Raw genomic sequence first — 21,612 nt, 5'->3', positions numbered from 1 at the left:
TCGTGTCTCCGCTCCTCCACATGCAGCTGCTGGGTGACCTTGGGCCAGTCACACTTCTGTGAAGTCTCTCAGCCCCACTCACCTCACAGAGTGTTTGTTGTGGGGGAGGAAGGGAAAGGAGAATGTTAGCCGCTTTGAGACTCCTGAAGGGGAGTGAAAGGCGGGATATCAAATCCAAACTCTTCTTCTTCTTCAATCAGCTAGGTACCAGATTTCTGAGCCCAACTTACCCCGAGAAGCCACAACAGGATAAATGCAATACTGTCTTAAAGAGGTTATATAAACTTAAGCGTAAGAATCCATTACCAGCAAAAGGACCATTAAGAGAAAAACTAACAGTGTAAGGATACGTTTGGGACTTTGAATAGACATTAACAAACTTAGATTGCCTTACCTTAATACTAACCATGAGAGTCAGAGACCTCACGGTACCAGCAAGCTGCATCCAGGCACAACCAGGTGTTGCAACCCAGGATCTTCATCAAAAGCAGGAGGCATCAGACAAAAGTCAGAAAGAATTTTTATACAGAAAGGCCATGATGCAGAAGGCCAGATATTGCTTAGCCAGTCAGGGCCAGATATTGCTTAGCCAATCAGGGCCTAGTGGCATACTTCCCAACACTAGTGGGTGTACATGCTGGTTGACGATGTAGCTACTCATGTCTTCAGAGCACAGAGTGACACCAGCATCACTTCTCCAGTGTGGAGCTACCTTTTACAGCCACCAAGCATGTGGTAGAACAGAAGTGAAGAGAGAGACTAGTGGCTATTGAGCCCAGTGCTGTCACTACCCACCTCAACAAGAGGAAAAGTGATTGTGCCACATGCTGTTGCAGCTGCCAGACTCAGTGGGAGAGGCATATATGGTGTACGGAGAGGAGACAGAGACTGGCCATTTTGACCTCCTGCTAATTCTGCCTCCCAGAAAAGAACCCAGCTATTGGGAGGTCACGTTGATATTGCCTGCCAGAAGACTTACTGTCTACCTGAAGCAGATTCAACACTGTCTCCCCTGCCAACACATGGTCAATGAAGCTGCATGAAAGAATTGGCCTCTGTACATCAGACCAGCTTTTATTATTATTATTATTATTATTATTATTATTATTATTATTATTATTATTATTATTTAACCCAAACCTTTCTCACTCATTCTTCCATCTTCTTATGCCCTCCAGATTCTCCTGGTTCTGTCTATGCTAAGTCCCTTTGGTTCCCATTACTCATTTCTCTGCTAATTGGGGAGCAACTGAAGAGTCAGACAACACCATTTGAGGATGAAAATCCCAAGAGAGCCAGCTTGAGCTCTTGAGAAGAGTTAAAGCTAGTCCTATAAAGAACAATGTAAAAATAAAACTAAACCAGAATCAATTGATTAAAAATCTAAAACTAAACCAAACCCAAATTGCTACCTTCTTCCATTAACAACTCTATAATCTATTATGGCTCCAAAATAACAATTAAAGATATATATTAAGGAGAGTTTGACTGGTTCAAAGAGGGACAAAAAAATCAGAATTGACCCATATAGATAGACAGCTGACTACATTGCTTGAATCTGTCCAACTCTTATAAAAATGAAGAATTGAGAGACAGAATTTCAGGAGTAGTAAAGTTCAGCTGTTCCTGAAAGGCGAATGGAATACATATGAGATAGGCTTGTGGTTGTTGCCTTTCCTGCCCTGCTCAGAGATAAAATGACCACCCCGGAATGGGTGTGCTGGTTTCCCTCGTTGAATGCAGGCCTGGACATTTTCCTTTTGCATTCTGGGAAACTCCAAGCTCAAACCTAATTCCTTTGGGCACTATCCTTCCTCAAGTTTTATTTTGTGACAAGTTGCTCTGTGTCTTCTTCAGTGAAGGCCAGGGCTTATAAGGCAAGCGCAAGCCCTTTGGGAATACATTTATTTATGTGGGTCACAAGACGTTCTGTATATTTTTTGATGCAAAAAAAGGAGCAAGTAGCCCTAAGACAGTTTTAGTGATGGTGAAAGGGAGTCTGAATGACAGGCCTGGAAGGAGAAGTCAGTAATTCATTGACTGCACAGGCACTCCTTGGGGAGCTGATGTGTAAGCTTCCACTCTTCCATTTCAGCCCCTCTTGCTGAAAAGGGAAAGTCTAATTTTGTGACAGTCTGCAAGCCTAGCCGTAGCCCACTAACGCACACTTATAAGAGGAAAAGCTCTCAAAATAAGACAAAAAAAATTGCCTTGTTTGATGAGGCCAGTGGTTCATCCGGTCCTGCAATGTGTTTCCAACAAGCAGCCAGCCAAATGCCTTTAGAAATGCAGAAGTCTCATAACAGAGATGTCAGCTAGGATTTTCACAGCTGCCACTAAAATATCACCAAATTAAATTTGTGGGACCCTTCTCAGATAAAATCCTTTAGGGAATTCAGATGCAACCAGGAATGGCTCCGTGAGACCATAACGTTCATACAGGGTGAGGCCTGCGTCATCAAGCAATGTTGGCAATCAAGGTTCTTTCTAAGGAGAAGCCCTTGGGGAATTATGATGGAAATCAGAAAAGTTTTTCTTTAAGGCAGGGCTGAGATATCTGCCCCGGCTTTGTTTGCAATAATTTGGCGGGGGGCAGGGAGCACCCCAGAATGGGAATAACACAATGTCATTGCAGAATGTCAGTCTCAGGAACAGCGGTGTAGCAAGCCGCTCAGGTACCTGGTGTGGTGTGTGCATCCTGAAGCAAGAGGCGGAGTGAGCCACCCATGGTGGCGGGGCGAGAAAAGGCTGGGCACGTTGCATGGAGCCTCTCCACAACCTCCCCCTCAGCTGTAGGGCGGCTGAGGTGGTGAGCAAATGCAAGCCCCGCGCTGCTCAAAAAAGCAGTGTGGAACTTGCAGGCAGTCCACCCGCCACCTCCCCCTCAGGAGAGAAGCATGGCTCAGGCAAGCTGCAGGCCCCGCGGTGTGGTGCCCAGTGCCCGCCGCCTCACCTAGCTACCAGTGGCATAGGAAGGGGTGGGTGTGGGTGTGGGAGTTATTTTTTTTCTCCACAAAAAAGGGTTGTGAGACCATTTTTTATTATTTATTATAAAAACACATATTTTTGCCATTTTGTCACCCCCCTCAGAGATGGTACCCGGGGCGGCCGACAACCACAACACCCCCCTTCCTATGCCACTGCTCAGGAACAGGTTGATTATCCAAGTATTGGCATTTTTAAGTCTAAAAATGGGGGTGGGGTGGGGTGTGAACGCTCTCATCACATCATAACTTTAAATATTGCTCCACCACCTGAAAATCCTATGACTTTTGTCCAGTGCATTTTTAAAGAAGAAGAAGAAGAAGAAGAAGAAGAAGAAGAAGAAGAAGAAGAAGAAGAAGAAGAAGAAAGGAGCTGGTACTCACCATGAAGTTGTTACAGTAAATGCCACATTTTAAACATTTTTTTTGGGGGGGGGAGGTGCCAGAACTCCATTGCATACCCCCAGAAAAAAGGACTGCTTTTGTCCCCTGAAAGGACCTAAATTTTCAAAATAAAAAACAACCCCTCCTTTGAAACCCACCTTTGTGTGGGACAAAGATTCAGTTAAAAAAAAAGAAAAGGAACAGGGATTTTGATTTAGTTTTGAGAAATTTTCTCAGGGTACTTTTGGGCATCACTACTGCCTTTGTATTTATCCCAAGTTTCTTCTCTTTTCAGAGGCACTGCGAACACAGAAGGCTATTTTAGCTGTTTCAGCCAACAGCTGTTGTAAGATCCATCTTCCATTAATTTGTCCAGTTCTTTTGAAAAGACTTCTAAGCTTGTAGCCATTGGTGCAATCCTATGGTACTGAATCCTGCGAGTTAATTTTGCATGAAAGCAGGACAAACTTGATGTGTGCTAATGTCCCATAGCCTCATTATTTTTTACAACTGTATCTTGCTGTTTTTGCCAGAACCTCATAATTATAAACAATTAAAACCACATATCATGTGTCGGAACCCATGATCCAAGAAGACTGTGTGCTCCCTAGCCTTTTAAAAATTTATAGTGTATGTATTCCTGAGCTTTCTCATCTGAAAAATTCAGACACTCACAATGGGTGAGCTAGTCATTACCACAATTATTGTTAAAATATGCAACATGAATATATTCCTTCCTCCAAAATTCTCTAGAGGACAGCAATGAGAGGGAGGAAAGTCAATATATCATGTTTTCCATGACTTGTTTAACAATATCTTAGTGGAACCCTGTTAAGCTTTAAATGGCATGCTGGGCTCACATGGTGTTCTTAAATGTGATTTTCTATCTTGTTCTTGCTCAATGCGATTGAGTTGCAGATTAATTAAATAAGGAAGATGTGCATTTAAACCATAGTATGAAAAGATTAATTGCTCCAGATCTTAAATATCTGTCCACATTTGAAAAATTACACTGTCATTTTCACAAAACACAGTCGTACCTTGGATCCCAAACACCTTGCGAGTTGAACGTTTTGGCAAACCCAAAAGTGAGTGTTCCAGTTTGCAAACATTCTTTTGGAACCCGAACGTCCGACGGGGCAGCCAATCAGAAGCCAAGCTTTGGTTTCGAAATGTTTTGGAAGTCGAACAGACTTCCAGAATGGATTCTGTTCGCCTTCCAAGGTACGACTTCTCTGTCTATTTGCCTGGAAATTGACAATAATCATTTAAAAAAATAGGTCTGATCTAGATGTATTTACCTTGTGGCTTTCCTGAGTATCAAAGTATTGAGCTCATCCACATGTCGGCTTGCCACACCACTTGCCCCGAGAAAACCCACTTTTTATCAATGAATTGGAGCAAATGTCAACTGGATTTGCTGTGGATTGACGTCTGTTCCAATTCAGTGGCCAAGACTGAGTTTTCCCAGGCAAATGGAAAACCACTCAGACCCCATGCCTAGAAAGCAGAGACAAGCAGAAAACCACTCAGACCTATTCTTTCTAAGTATTGTGTCCGCAAGTGAATTGTGTGCTGTTTTCGGTACTCACTGCAAACACATTCACACAGCTTTCCTCCTCCTTTGCTCGCATAGTGCGTCATTTTTAAAGTAGTTGCCATGTGTGCAAATGGACACCCAGGCCTAGCTGTTCAACACCCTGTCTAGGCATACCACTCTATCATAACAATGGTCCACACCAGGGACCAGTGTCTTTTTTCGGGTGGACAGCTTCAGCATAATAGAGCATGCATGAGTCCATCTTCCGGCAAGCAGACTCAGCACAAGGGTACAATGGCCAGTTCCTCTCCTTCAGCTGGACAGCATCAGCAGGAGGTCACAAAAGCCAATCTCTCTTCTTCAGCTGGGCAGCAAGAGAGAGAAGAGATGAGTTGGGAGAAAGAAATCTCATCAATCCGGGGCCTTCTGCTTACAATGACCTGGCACTAAAAGAAGCAAAAGTTACAGATACTGGCAAGCCAGCAACCACCAAAACTTTCCATCTGATTTCTATTTAGTTTTAGTTAATGAAAATGAAGGCATTCTAACAAAAATCAAATGCACGCTTATGCTGCAAATCATGTGTGATGTGCAGCCTGGGGCTTTGCAAATTTTCATGTAGAATCTGCTTCGTGTGCAGATTAATTCCTGCATTCTAGTTCCCTTGCCCCACCCGCCAGCCCTGGAAGCCTTCAGATGACAACTGCTCCAGAGAAAGAACTGAGGAGAGAGAATCTTTCTGCTGGCCACCAGGCAATGGCTTTTCCACTTGCCTTGTCCACCCCCCGAACTACAGTCCCGGGAGCCTTTCCCAGACCATGATTCTGAGAAGAGCACAAGCAGCTGGGAAGTTCAGGGATATATTTTTTTAAAAAAAATAATTTTATAAGTTGTGTGCCCTTGTTTCTAAATTTGATCCTTTTACATGCTTTTGTATGTTCTGTGGTGTTTTATGCATTGTGATTTGCTGTTATTTTTAACCGATGACTGATTAGTAATTCTTTGTTGTAATAAGTGTAAATTACTTAATTATTATTTGCTGACGTTTAATTTTACTGTTTACTATTAGATTCTAATGGATTATTGAATATTGCTTTGATATATGTTGTTTATTTTATTTTAAAGTTATTGTGATTTTTTAGATTGGATCAGACGGTTACTATTAATATTTGATGTTTTATTGTGTTTTTGTATGTGTTGGAAGCAGCTCAGAGTGGCAGCCCAACCAGATGGGCAGGGTTTAAATGAATGAATGAATGAATGATAGGAGACTTACAATCATGTGCAATATTGTTGTTGTTTTAAGGATACAAATTCTTCCAAGGGGACAATCCAGCGGGAGTAGCCTCTGATGTCTTCTTTGCTTGTTTCCCCTGCTTTCCTACATATAATAATCGTGTGTTATAAGCACTATACAGTGGTATCTTGATTCTCGAACTTAATCCATTCCGGGAGTCCATTCAACTCCCAAAACCATTCAAAAACCAAGACGTGGCTTCCGATTGGCTGCAGGAGATTCCTGAATTCAATTGGAAGCCGCAGAAGCCACGTCGGACATTCAGTTTCTGAAAAACATTCACAAACTGGAAGACTCACTTCTAGGTTTGCAGCGTTTGGGAGCCGATTTGTTCAGGAGCCAAGCTGTTCAAGTACCAAGGTACCACAATATTGGTATTATCTCTCTCACACAAGGGGAATGGCTGCACCCACCTTCACTGCCATGTCTCTGTTGACCCCATCCACATTGGGAGCATATCTGTAGAGTGGAGCCTGCTGAATGTGCCTAGGTTATACCCCTCCCCCCAAAAAATTTAGAACTTCCCACAAACTGACTTCTAGATCACGGGGGAGCATGTATGTGTATACCAGTCTTCCATATAATGATATCCTTTTGCAACAGTTGGCTGATGGAGTTCTTATTTCAAAGAGCATATAAAACACATTTAGAAATGTGTGACTTTGAGCAAAAATATTTTAGAAATGTGTATATTAATCAAAACAGATTAAAATACAGTGGTACCCCGGGTTACATATGCTTCAGGTTAAATACGCTTCAGGTTACAGACTCCACTAACCCAGAAATAGTACCTCGAGTTAAGAACTTTGCTTCAGGATGAGAACAGAAATCGTGCAGCGGCAGTGCAGCAGCAGCGGCAGGCCCCATTAGCTAAAGTGGTGCTTCAGGTTAAGAACAGTTTCAGGTTAAGAACGGACCTTCAGAACGAATTAAGTTCTTAACTCGAGGTACCACTGTTCACATACTTAAGTGTCTATTTAAGAGGCATTGTTGTCCAGATTAAAAAACAAACAAGCAAACAATTTGCAGATTAATGCAGAAATTGGATGTTACTGATTTATGGTGAGTGCATGCAAAAGTGGCCCAGACCAGGAACAGAGAGATTTGCTCATCTCTTCTCTCAGTCACAGAAGCGCCACTGTGCTCTTTTTCATAGCTTGCTTGCCCAGAGAACAATTGTGCCTTTGCATAAAGCTGTTCCACAGGACTCTTCCATAGAAATCGCTTCACACCCTTTGGGATGCTTCCCTTCCTGAAGTCGGTCGTGCCCTTGCTGATGATTTCCCAGAAGCATCTGGCCAGCCATTGGTGGAAACAGAAATCCCATCTTGATGTACCTAAAGCTCTCTGTGTGCCTGCTATGACACAGCCCAGTTAGTGTTCCAGCATCTCCCTGGCATGGTTACAAAATGACTGCACCTCAGAGGCTAACAGAGGATACAGCAACATAAACAAATACATTGCTGTTGTGCAGTTAATCTCCTGTTATTTTGTTGTCTTAATTCCTTTGAAGGCCTGCTGAGATGTGCTCAAGGTGCCATCCTTCAGGATGTACCAAGCAATCTTTCTGGGCCCATTCTTAGCCAAGCGCTTCTGAGGTAGTAAATAGACCCATCCATTTCTAAGATAAATAAAGTAAGATGAACGTGGAAAAGGGAGGGGGTTGGCAGCACTGTGTCAGTTCCATTACTTAGTTGAGGGCTTCAGCTATTCAGAAAAGCAAAGAGTGAAAATGTGCATCTTAAACCCTGCAGGTTAAACTTGTAGCCTCTCCCACTGTGCTGGGATTCAGATCTTGAGCTGCCAAGCCCACTTAAAATGCAACTGCAGCCACAGCCAGAATTGCTTTCCATTCCTTTGCTGTCTCAGTGATCCCTGTGGTTTGCTCTTTCCCCCACTCCCAAAGGTTATGTCTTGAGTCAAACTGATAGGCTCCCACTTTATTAAGATTATTCTTGTTTAAAAGCCCTATTGTAGTCTACAAGCACAGTTATGCAAAAGCCTGTAATGCAAGCTGCAGAAACATATATATTCCATTAAGTTTGGCTCCTTGCAGTGCTCATTTTCAGGAACGCTCTAATGCTTTGGGGTGCTTTATTTCCCCTGTAAAGGGACAAAGCTGATTTGGTAATACTTGCCCACTTTGTCCCCATAGTTTATGAGATTTTATTAAATACTGAAGTTGGCAAGGGCTGATTTCTCTGGGCCCCTTTCATTTCCCAACAGTGCTGAAATTAACAAGGTTTCTTTTGTTACAAAAGGTTCCCCTTATTATCGCATATAAGTACTTTGTTGTTTATCCTACTTCGACATCAGTATTAGGTTTCTTAGAACAAATCCAAAACCGTGTTGGAAGGATGACAAACGTTTATAGGCCCCAAAGCAAAATTTACTGAAACATATTATCGCTTATAGCATGCCAAGAGCCCAAGTCAGAGAGTTGCACACATGCCGTTCACCTGCACATGTGTGCACAGCTCTCACATTGCAAATAACTTGCTCCAGAGGGAGACTGTTTTATTCAGTTCTGCCTATCGAGAGTTGACTGTCTTGCTACACTTCAGCCTTCATGGAGACAATTATAGACAACAAACACACAAGGAGCCAACCAGATGAAGTATAAAAGAATCAAGGTTTAATAACAAAGAGACATTCTCCGGAGAGAGAGATTGAGGAAAGTAAAACATAGTTGGAAACGGGAGGTATTCGCATTGCTTTATCTCCTCGGGAATCTATATCTATACATTTCCACTCTAAGCAAACATATATCTATCTGTTTAGCAATAGGCACAGACCTCTCTGTGTCTTTCTCGGCTTGTATGAGATATGAGATCCTCCCTTGGAGGATACAAAGAGTTGTGTACAAATCTCGATTTGCTAATGTTCCTGTGTGTTCTCTTTAACTCAGCAAGTGAGCCAGCTGTTTTCAACCAGTTTTGCTGAATTGTCTGGATCCCAAGGAGTCTAGTTATGAAAGCCTTTTATACCGCAAGAGTAGAGCAGTTCACGTGGAACCTGCAACAAAATATTGCAATGAGGACCACTCCTGTTCTTGGTACCACTAGCCAGGCATGCCCTTTTCCAGGATGATCCATTCCACACCCCTCAGTCTTCTGTTTCCCCTCCAGTACTCAGCCAGCAATCCATAGATGCTGAGGGACCCTGTCCTCACTTGGCTGTTTTTAACAGCCCCCCCCCTTTTTCTACTTCTACAAATATTGGGGTTTTCCCTAAGCTGGATGGCACTTGTGCATGGGTAATGCTGTTTCACTATCTAAGAATTAAGATAATATCCAGTATTCAGTTTTCAACAACAGCCAGCCATCTTGGTTAGCCACACAAATAAGTTGAGCAGATGATGACCTGCTGCACCTGTTACTTCTCCTTAGCATCTGCGATACACAGGTACACTCTCTGAATCTTTAAATGGATAATTCAATTCAACTATCATAGCTACTGTAATAGGCACTGGTGACTCTATCCTCCAATAGGTTGTCTTAATTCTTAATGAATGAATGAATGAATTAAACCACAGTCAATCACCACATCTGAATTCCATATTGTATGTTTTCTAGTGGCGCCATCTTAGAATTGTGCTAATATTTTGCTTCTCTTTATACCGCTCCTACCTTTATGGTGAATAGGCTTCCAGATGCTAGACCTACCGGACAGAAAGTAATGGGGAGGAACTAATTTAATTTGAGTAGTGATGACCATTGAATGAAGTTGTTCTGACTGAACCTTGATTCTCCAGGTAGTGTCAAAACAGGAAGTTTTGTTGTGATTTCAAACCTGTCATAAACCCAAATTGCTGTGACAATGTCTGAAGTCTAGAAGGGATGTTGCTATGTATTTATCTCCATTTCAGTACAACTACCTTGACACAGAAAAAACATTTCAGAAAGATATGCCTTAAACACATGGACAAAGATGAGCTGAGTGAATCTTGTTTTTACTACTTATTTCTCTGTTCTTCTATGATTGTGACTATGACTGAAACATTATTTTACAATATTGGACTTGCTTTGATCCATGCTCTACTGGGTCTTCACAAGCCATGACTGAGATCTACTTAGGTGTGTCTGAAGCCAGTTGTTTTACCATCTCTTGAAAATATCCCTAATTGGCTTTGGATGTTTGCTTTAGGTGAAATCTGGTGACAACCTGTGTAGAACCACCACCCTGAGACATTTTGATATTTATCTTGAGCAGACTCAGAAATCAGGTAAGTGGGGAGAGCTAAAAATGAAGCCCACCCCCTGAATGATGCAAATCCCATTTCAAGCTTCCCAAACTCACATTGGGGCTTACATCCTGCAGAGCTATTACTCACAGTTCCATGCAACTCAGGAGAGGTCCCAACTTGACTTATCATTTATAGCTGAAGATCATGGAGGGTGGCAATCCTCCATGACCTCCTGGCTACAGCTGGCAGACAGCTCTGCATGACTAAGGAGAGGCCTCATGGAGAACCCAGCTGCTTCACTCAAGGTAGCAATTCATAACTTGTGCATTGCCTGTCACCATCAGCCCAAAACATCCCCTCACTTTTTTTTCTTTCTGGCTGCTCAAGGCCACATATGTTAGGAGAGAGCTTGCTCCTCACCCTTCTCCACAAATTCCAGACCTCTCCCTCCCCCCCTTCAGCCTTTTCACTGACTGACCTTGTTGCTGCCTCATCGCTCGCCATCTTGTTAAGCAGCAGTGATATAAACAAACAAAGGTCAGATGCAGATGCACCGGTGAAGCCAATACGGTGCTCGTTGGTGTGTTTGCACCATAGCAACCTGGCCAACACATTGCCTCCTCCAGCAGCACCAGTGTGGCCAACCTGAGGTCAGGTGATTGGCAGCAACCCACTCTAACAATGCTAGATTCATGGTGCTTCAGATCTTTGGCTGTGTTACGGAAAAGGAGCAATGCAGCAGCGAGCTGCAGCTGGCTGGAAAGCAAAACATGATGGGAATGTTTGGGACTGTACTGTGAGAACAAAGGGACAGTCTATTCACTGTGCTGAGCACCGGATTTAGATCAGAGTGTAATTTGACCTGTACAGGAAGTACAGGAGGTGGAGTTTGTCTCTCTGCTGTTGGTGTTTGAAGAGTGCAGACGCGTTTCTCTGTAATGCTGCAAAGACAGAAATAAAGGCATGTAAATACATTTCTGTCTATCTCTTTCCCCTCCCTGGGGGGGGGGGGAGCAGGGAGCAGGGAAGAGTGGTGTGTCCTTCTCACTCTGAGGAGGATCGCCGATCGCGACCTAGCCTGTATCCTGCCGGGAAACGCAGACAGGGAGGTCAACAAGGAGATCAAGCCGGGTGCCTGGAGAGTGGCCAGTTCCTCCTGATAAGGCTTGAATCCGACAGGCTGTTCTGTCTTTCTCAGAGGAAGAGTGGAGTAAATATACTAGGGTTGCCACCTCATCACTTTTTGGGCATCCCAAAGCACCCTCTAATCCCTAATCCTATTTTAGGGAAGGCTATTGACCACAACACTACTTTAATCAAAGCTCATTCCTGTTTGGTGACTATCTAGGTGCATCAACATTACAATTTTTAAATCAAATTGACACGTTCTTCTTCTTTTACAGGCATAACTTTTCAGGAAGAGCCTTGTCTAACTGTGGCTTGTTGCAAATGTCTTGTTTTGGAGTCGAAGTAACCGCTAGGCTAAGCCTCCTATACGCCGATGATGCAGCGATCCTTTCCTACTCTAGAGTCGGTTTATGCAGAGCTCTAAAGATTTTTGCGGCTTATTGCAAACTCAACCATCTGACAATTAATCATGGGAAATCTAAAGTCCTGGTCTTTACCAGGTCTCGGAAAACTTACAGCTGGAAGTTAGATGGAGTCCAATTAGAACAGGTTTTCAAATTTAAATACCTGGGAGTCTTTTTTCACTACAACCTAAGCTGGAAGCCACAGATACAGTATTTACTAAACAAAGGGAAAACAATACTTTATGCTCTACTCCAATTTTTTGCGGCTGACGGAGCCTCCCACATCCCCTCTGCACTGAAGGTATACCACGCAAAAGTGGTTTCCACCCTCTGCTATGCTGCCCCGCTCTGGGCCCCTGGGTCCAATTTAACATCGCTGGAGACATTGCAGAATCAGTTTCTCCGTCGCCTCCTGAAACTCCCCATGTGTGTGAGCAACGCAGCCATACGTCTGGAGTTAAGGATTGCAACATTGGAGACTGTCATCTGGAAGCGAGTCTTTGGCTATTGGCTGTCCAGCTGGCATAGGCTTCCCGACCATTACCTTTTTCAGTGCCTCTGGCGGGACGAATTTGTTAATCCGTGGGTAGGAAAAATCCATGCCAAACTTCTGAGCATCGGAATTTCCCCAGCGGACTCCCTAAAGATGAACTTACGCTCAGCTAAAAGCCTCATTGAGCAAAGATTAGCAGACATTGAAAATCAACACAACCTTGCCAGAGGTGGGGGTGTCTGCTCCCCCAGGTATCACGGAATAACCCCACCACTTGACCTTCCATCATACATGTCATCTCTTTCATCAGTACCACACCGACTTGCATTTATTCGTGCAAGGTTCAATGTCCTTCCATCAAACCTGCTGAACCACAGATTTTCCAAGGGTTTGGTGTCTCCGCTATGCGTGTGTGATGGGAAAACTGTTGAATCTCTTCCACATATAATGTTCAACTGTCCCCTACATAGCATAGCCAGGACTAAATTCCTGGGCCCTGCTTTACTGCGCTTGGTTAGCAGGCCTGTTGAGTCACACGCCGCACTGCTTTTGCAGGATACAGATCCTTCTGTTACTCTGCAGGTGGCGAGATTCCTGAATGCGGTTATCTCACACGCAAAAACCACCCAAAAACAACAACAACATCAAAATCTAATCGGACAGTTATGATGAGAGTGCATGTCGGATCTCGTCTTCAGTTTTCCTTTTTCTGTGAACCGTCCCTTGGAGCTCTCCGGGCCACATCCTGTTATTTGGCTTTGCCCAATGACCCACCCTTGTATCGTAGTGTTCACCTTCTGTTGTCAGATATTTCGGTTTTTAAGCCTTTGTGCTTTTTTATGTTTGTCTATATTTTATGGGCTAATAGCCGTAAATAAATAAATGAAAATGAAATGTCTTGTTTTGGAATCCTAATCCATTTATAGAATGCCATCTGAATAGAATTGAAACTGGTTTAAAGGTATATGGTAGAAGTGCCATTCGAATCTGCACTGGGCAGGAAGCTATATGTTTGACTCAGCAAGTGTGTGTGTGTGTGTGTGTGTGCATTTGTGAGTGTGATTTTTATAGTGGTGAACAAATCTTGTGCCTAGTAGTGCTTACCCTTTAATCAGCATGACTCTATCAATGAGCCATGATTTGTTCTCTGTGTGAAAGCTCAGACATGATGGCAGCACTACACTGCGTTGTGGAGTAGCAGACAGGTGTATCTGTGGTGCGGCTTTGAAGGGTTTATGCAAATCTGTAGCTACCCACCTGCCACAAAGCATGCCAAGTGCAAGGCAGGAATCTGAGCCTGCAACTTTTGAGAACAAGATTTATGAAGTCCCGCAGGCCTGCATCTGTTTATCATCTCGTTTGTCCCAAAGAGCTGTAGGAAATTATTCGATCTCCAACTTCTTATAATTATGGTGTATGAAAGCAAAATTAGCATCCATCTCCTACTACGAGGGAACACAATAAATCTGTCCTCATCTTTTTGTCTGAATAAAATAAATGTATGTTTGATTCTGCCTTTTGCTCGCACTTAAACTTGTAAAAGGCCCTGAATCTAGGGAGAACAATGATGTAGAAAGGCACAATGATGAATACAAATTCAATGGGAGTTCCTTTGTATTATATATTTTCTAAACTGTGAGCCAACTGGGCATCAGCTTGTTAGCTTTTACTTTCTGCAAAGCAGCTCTGAAATTTCATGTGCTACGGTAATGATTAATAATAATCATCCTGTCATCATTCTATTTTATTTCTCCTTCTGTGGGGTGCAGATTGTTTGAACCTTATTATTATTTATCTTTCAGTTCTTGAGTTCCCAGATAGCCTCCTCATGGAGCTGCTTGTTTTTTTACTGCACGTTGGATCAAGTTGCTATGGTTACCCCATTGCCATTAGAGAAGGGAGTGCTTATTTCTTATCAGTACAACTTTGGGAGAAGTAAAATTTGGTATATATCCTGAATGAAATATATTAAGCGAGAGACAATTGAGGCTGTGAGTTGTTGGCTTCTGGCTTGGCAACATGAATAATAGCTGCTCACTGGATAATGAGAAATATTGGCTGCCTGGATTCACCCTTCAGATTTGTATTTGAAAATATGGCATTAACCACTAATCTGCATTGCAAGTAAATACACACACACACACACACACACCGCAAAACCTCATGCTGGAATCCATTTAACCTGAGTGGGAATTTGCTGGTATACTTTAGAATATACTTTAGAGTATTTGGTGTCAAGCTGCCACTTTGAAATTTGAATACAGTCGTACCTTAGATCTTGAACGCCTTGGTACTTGGACGGTTGGTTTCCAAACGCCGCAAACCTGGAGGTCAGTGTTCCGGTTTGCGAATGTTCTTTGGAACCCAAATGTCCGACAGCGCTTCCTGCAGCCAATCAGAAGCTGCACTTTGGTTTCCGAATGTTTTGGAAGTTGAACGGACTTCCAGAATGGATTCCGGTTGACTTCCAAGGTACTGATTCAAATGTTGATTTGATCCCAGACATGGGCATTTTTGTCCTGATCCACAGGTCCAAAGGAGGACCCCATTCCTTCTTAAATCTGAGAGACCACAACACAATGACTTGCATTTGCCTCTAACAAATTTGAAAAGTATAGATCAACAAAAAAGCAATTTAAAAAGCTGTAACAATCAAGCTTGAATCTGTATGACAAAATCCCCACTTTTTATTCCTTTCTAATACACTTCACGAAACAGTGTCTCTTTGCTTTTTTCCTAAGCTGTTGTGATTTTCAGAGGCTTGGAACAACATAAAACACTGGACATGTGCCCAACCAATTTCAGTCTCCCCCAAGACTCAAGCAATTGTAAATCAATTGTATTAAAAATATTGTAATGTCCAGCTAGGGGACCATTCCAAAACCATTTTAATATTTGTACAGCAACATATCCACTTCAGATTTGGAGCAAATGATTAAAAAAAATAAGCTTTGTTGTTCACCACATCACGATTTAGCTTTGGGCATGGACCACAAGATTTGCACTGATGCAACTCAAACAGACCTGTCAAAGAGGCTGGATCCATCTTTGTGGCTTAATGACATCAGTTTGACAGAGGTTAATGGGACTGCATGCGTTACTTAACTGGTTTTCAGTAATATTTAGCATGAAAGAACCAAATGGCTTGCAGCAGTTGTGACAAACACTTGAAGTAATGGCACACGGCCTCATTTCCCTGGATGATTAGTTTGGTTGGGATTAGCAAGCCAAAAATTCTCTTTTATTAGCTAAAAGCAGAGATGAATGGGAGAACAGGGACATATACTGAAGGTGTATGAGAAGCTGTTGGCCTAAATCCAGGGAGAGATTTGTGCTTTCAGTATGACCTAAACATCCACCCAGGAAGAATCTGTATGACCTGAAATGTGTTGGATGTAGATTCTGGCTGCATCTTAGATCTGTTTTCCGTATTTTTTAATACACAAGCCAAAACATAGCCATCTTTTGAAATTCACACTTCTCTGAACTTTGCAATTCGGTTCCCCAACCAAGTAATTTTTCTTTATATTGAAAATGAATATACTTGAGTTAAGTGTCCATGAGATTGCACGTTTTAGCACAAACAACACAAAGATGTGCTATGTTGGAGAAAAATATTTTTTTTAAAATGTATTTAAGTTAAACCACATACAAATTTGTATATTGTGAGAAATTTTCACAGAAATGCTGATGAATTTTCAAGAGGATTTAACACAAAATCACAAATGGATGTGAAAATGTGAAGAGCTGAACTTAAGATGGAGAAAAATGAGAAACTAAGAGAAATCAAAATGGACTGATTCACTCATCCTTGGTTGCAATTACACTTACATGAGAGTAAGCCCTATTGAACTCAGTAAGACTTATACCTTCTTTTATAAGAATCCCAAGACAGTTTACAGCTGTGAAAAAACACAGCAAACCATGCATTAAGACAAGTAAAAGCGCATCAGGATTCATAAAAATATTTAAATATAACAATAGCGGTAATAGGCAATCAATCTCTCAAGGTTGGGTTTCCCAAGTCATGGAAATACTAGGAAATATATATATTAGGGGGTACCCAACTAAATAGTTTGGCCAGTGCAAGAACATTTATCTGCCCAGTAAACTTCCTCACCTTTTCCTCTTACTGCATATACCATGTGCCCCATAAATTATTCCAGAGGGACGGGGACCCCTGGAACAGATTTAGGGGTCACGTGGGGAAAGGAGAGGGTAGCTAAGTTCCATAGTGCTTTAACTGTTTAGTTAGATACCAATAGGTTTTTTGTGTGGTTGTTTTTTTTTTTTTAAAAAAGAGAATATTCACGATACAAAGTCCCCTCAGGAAATATAACCTGAAAGCACAGCTTTCAAGCTGAAAACTGAATAGGTGAACATTTTCTAGAAGCCCAATAAACCAGTATTGGCACTATGACTCCTTCTGTTGTTAATAGTGCCATGATAAATTATCTACTGTGCTTCCCTTTTAACCGCCAGCTTTGCTCTCTTCTGAAACAAAAGTTCTTCAAACATGTCAAAGGCACTTGTCCTCCTTAGGACAAGATCATGGCAAGTTTGAAGTTTGAAAAGAATCTATTTCTGAGTTATCGAAGTGCAAATATAGTACTTTAATAAGAGTTTCTAGCATGAGGGAAGGAATCTTTCAGCACTTCTCAGTTACACAAGCATATGATAGCATGAAATTGAGGATGGGAATTAAGAGAAGGAGTGAGGAAAAAGTTTAAGGAAGTTCAGGCAAGTAGAGGAAAATGTTCAAAAACACACACCAGGGATTGGGTGGTGGGACAAATTTTGAGATGCTTAGACATTTAGGTTTTCATAAATTTTTATATTTATTTTCCTAATCTGTCCCTCTCAGATCCAATGTGTGGACCAGAACTTAGCTATTAAATGGTTTTCACACATCTCCAGATGTTTTGACAGTTCCTGGCAGTTATCGAAAGGCAAATTTTGAGAGAAAATGTATGTTTGAAAATGTATTTTCTGAGGAAAATATACATTGAAACATGTACTTTTAGAGAAAATGCACATTTACATGTGCACTAAATTAATATTTAAATATTATTTTGACAAGATTTCAGATTAATGTAGAAATGGGATAGAATGTTGGGTAAGAACAGGTGACAGAGAAACAGACCAGATATAGAAAGTTCCTCCCATCCTTGGTGTGTGTGATGATACCCCCACTGATGTCATCAGAAGACTCCCTGTGAATCAACTATGCAGCCTAGAATAGGTGTGAGCAGTGGCGGAGCTTCAAACTCTGGTGGGACGGAGAGCAGGCGGGGGCATGACTGGTGTGCATCCCGGGGGCGTGGCGTGCCACCAGTGAGGGGGCAGCCGTGATGGCACCCCACTGGGATTGTGCCACCAGGGGCAGGGTGTTCCCTCCACACCCCTGCTCCTTCGCCAGTGGGTGTGAGGAAACTGGCCCTCTAGGTGTTGCTGAACTACAACTACCATCATTCCTTTTCACTGGCCATGCTTGCCAAGGCTGTTAGGAGTTGTAGTTTAGCAAAATCTGGCGAGCCAAAGGTTCCTTACACCTGGCCTAGAATATGTCCTCAAATACTCTGTGACTGACACAGAGGGTGTTTCTGGGAGAAGTGATAAAGACAGAAAATGATGAATAATCTCTGTATCAGAACATAACAGGTGAAGTAATCCTCAGGTGGTTCGTCTCTATTGTTTTTGCAAATTAGTCATGCTCTGTATCTATGGAAGCTGTAGACGTAAGAACTACCTGTTCTCCCCGCTTTCTTGTGTCCAAGTCAAAGGACTGTAATGATAGCAAATCAACATGGCTTGCCAACAAGGAAAGGTCACTCCCCCTGTGAAAACGAAGGCTCATCATTTTTGTCAGACATATCCACAAAAGTGACACTAGAGTCTTCTATTAGAGATGCAAAAGACTGTGGCATTTACTAAGAATCTGTTCATAAGCAGCTACAATCTCAATGACTGTGTGCTATACACGAATGCATAAGTGAGCAAAATACAGAAGCAAAGGAGTTCTAGTGTGGATGAGGATGGTCTTAAATTGCTATACAGAAATAACTTCTAATAAAAATAGGATTTTTCTTAGAAGACAGTGCCTTTATAGCAGAATTATAGTGCAGCTGAAGATTTTTTTTCAAGGAGTAAGGCTTAGAGAATCATAATCCAATGGAAATACTTGAAAGAGCATAAAGGGCTTTATAATAATAATATTTAAATTACTAAAAGCATGCATTAAGAAAATCAGGGGGAAATCTTTAAATGAGTACACCTAACAATGATTATTTCATTTCACAACCAAAAGGGCTAATCTTCGCAGCTTTTCATTGATTTTTCCATTTCCTTTCCTCCCATGACTTTTTCAGTGCAGCCAATGGATCTAGTTTGGCTGTTGAGAGTGTTCTCAGCCATTCTATGGTATGCAATGGACATTTCCATTTCCAGTGATTTGCGATACTAATCTTTGAAGCTCCCAACACAGTTCTAACAAGAGCCATATGCTCACCTACATCAGGGTGGGGGGGGTTGTTTTAAAAATTTTACAATATCAGAAAATAATGTACTGTCAGCTCAATCCTAGTTATTATAAAAATATATGTAACATTTCCACCCTGACATTCATTAAACAATGGGCATTCCCATCACATATGCATGAAGGTACCAACTTGTGCTTGACATTTCCAGTAAGTAACTCAAGTTATGTTATGCAGCCTATTGAATTTTTATGGTGTCAGGTGCCATATACCGTATTTTTGGCTCTATAAGACTCACTTTTTCCCTCCTAAAAAGTAAGGGGAAATGTGTGTGCGTCTTATGGGGTGAATGCAGGCTGCTCAGGTGTCCCAGAAGCCAGAACAGCAAGAGGGATCCCTGCTTTCACTGCGCAGCGATCCCTCTTGCTGTTCTGGCTTCTGAGATTCAGAATATATTTTTTCTTGTTTTCCTCCTCCAAAAACTAGGTGCGTCTTGTGGTCTGGTGCGTCTTATAGAGCGAAAAATACAGGTATATACTATCTTGGTGGACCACAAGCTTAGCTTGAGTCAACAGTGTGATGCAGCAGTAAAAAAAGCAAATGCTATTCTAGGCTGCATCAACAGAAGTATAATGTCCAGATCAAGGGAAGTAATAGTACCAAACTATTCTGCCTTGGTCAGACCACATCCGAAATATTGTGTCCATTTCTGGGCGTCACAATTTAAGAAGGATGTTCACAAGCTGGAATGTGTGCAGAGGAGGGCAACTAGGATGATCAAGGGTCTAGAAGCCAAGCCTTATGAGGAACAGTTGAAGGAACTGGGTATGTTTAGCCTGGAAATTAGGAAACTAAGAGGAGATATGGTAACCATCTTCAAATATCTAAAGGGATGTCACATGGAAGATGGAGCAAGCTTGTTTTCTCCTGCTCTGGAAGGTAGAACTCAAACCAAGGGCTTCAAGCTACAAGAAAGGAGATTCTGACTAAACATATGAATAAACTTTCTGACAGTAAGAGCTGTTCAACAGTAGAATAGTTTCCCTTGGGAGGTTGTGGACTCTCCTTCCTTGGAGGTTCTCTCTCTCTCTCTCCCTCTCCCTCTCCCCCCCCCTCTCTAAATTCAAAAAATATATATTCCAAAGTTACAATACAGTTACAATACAATACATTTTCAATCAATATAACACCTCTGTGATGATGGCCATCCAGCCTCTGGTAAAAAACCCCTCCAAGACATTAAAATATCCTGTTCTTCAATAAAATACTGTAATGCCTTGGAGGTTTTTAAGCAGAGGTTGGATGACTATATGTCATGGATGCTTTAGCTGAGATTCCTGCATTACCCTTGGGGTCCCTTCCAACTCCACAATTCTATGATTCCACCAGACGTCTTAACTTAACCCAAAATGACCTAAGCTGTGATGGAAGTGCAGCTGGTGTGTACAGCTCTCTGACTAGTCTGATGGGATGCAGCAGCATCAGGACCAGTGGTGGGGATGCATGAAAGTGATACCCTCAAGGATGCATCAATGCATGCATAGCACTGGATAAAATGTGGTGTCTAGAGGCCAAAGAGACAGGTCCCATTGGCAAGGATACAGAGGAGGATAGTGAATACAGGAGTGGAAGGAAAGCAAGGACATTGCAGAGTATAGACAGGGAAGTAAGAGAACAAAGGAAGGAGGCCTGACTAAGAAATGGATGAGGAACCAGGAAGAGAAGAAAGGAAGTCGGGAGAGGGAAGGGTCTAGGGTGATCAGCCCCAGAGGTGAGCCAAGAGAAGAGAAAGGGGGGGGGAGACAGATTATAAGAAGATAGTATGTTGACTTAGAAAGAGATTCTATTATGAACTTAGTAACAAAATTCTCTAAGCAAGGCCCCCAACAGAAGACCAGTTAATGACAAAAGACCACCTGAAGATCTTTGGGACCTTAATACAGGGCAACCTTGACAGCTGCATCTTGAATCACGGGTGCAAAAAGTGAAAAATCTGGTAATAATCCTTTTTAATCTTGTTGGAGGAACTCTTTTGGAAATGTTTGTTCTATTTTGTTTTATTCTAGTTGGTCTTAAATGTTTGACACGTTGTATGGTATTTTATCATTTTAAAATTGCCTTCCAACCAATCCAACATACACCCCCCGGCTGCTCTCAAGAGGAGTTGGATTCAGAGGAGGTATCCCTTCACCCAACCCACCCAACCTCTACCACCCACCCACCACTAATGGGGGATGAGATGGCAACAAAACCCTAAAATCTCATCTAGGTAAAGGTCAACTTGCATTGGGAATTTTGAAGCACACACAGAAACTGACTTTTTGCCTGTTGGACCCACTATTGGTCTCATCCACTCAATCCACCAGAGCCTGTCTTCACATGCAGGGGAGGCCCCTAACTCACCAGGTGTTTGAGACCCATCAGCTACCCTCACCTAGTTTAGCTGACTAGTTGAAGCCATTCCTAGGTGTGGCTGCTGTTGCATGCCGACAGCTCCTAGGACCCCCAGGTGAGAGCTAAGCGCAGTATGGTGACCAAAGGTGGACAATCTATCCCAGAAGAAACATGATGTGTCCCCCACCAGAGATACTCCCCCTCCTCTAACACCCCTGGCAGCTGTAAACATGGGGAAATGACTGGGTGGTGATTTTCAAATTAAGTTTAATGTGTCTTTTGTAAAGTACAATATATGTACAATGGCTAATAAACACAGGAATGGT

The 21,612-nt window shown here is 42.3% G+C and overlaps 1 long non-coding RNA gene across 1 annotated transcript in view; it reads left to right on the top strand.

Annotated features, from left to right (window-relative positions):
- LOC310706668 overlaps positions 1-10,717 on the top strand; it is a 32,730-nt gene extending 22,013 nt beyond the window's left edge. Inside the window, exon 3 of the long non-coding RNA XR_014526034.1 lies at positions 10,352-10,717. This is a non-coding gene — a long non-coding RNA (uncharacterized lncRNA). The remainder of the gene's footprint in view (positions 1-10,351) is intronic.
- The last annotated feature ends 10,895 nt before the right edge of the window (positions 10,718-21,612 follow it).

Source organism: Podarcis liolepis (assembly GCF_965112155.1).
Source record: "Podarcis liolepis genome assembly, chromosome: 5".
Lineage (NCBI taxonomy): Eukaryota > Metazoa > Chordata > Lepidosauria > Squamata > Lacertidae > Podarcis > Podarcis liolepis.
The sequence above is the reverse complement of the archived record's forward strand: the minus strand, read 5'-3'. Positions and strand labels throughout refer to the sequence as shown.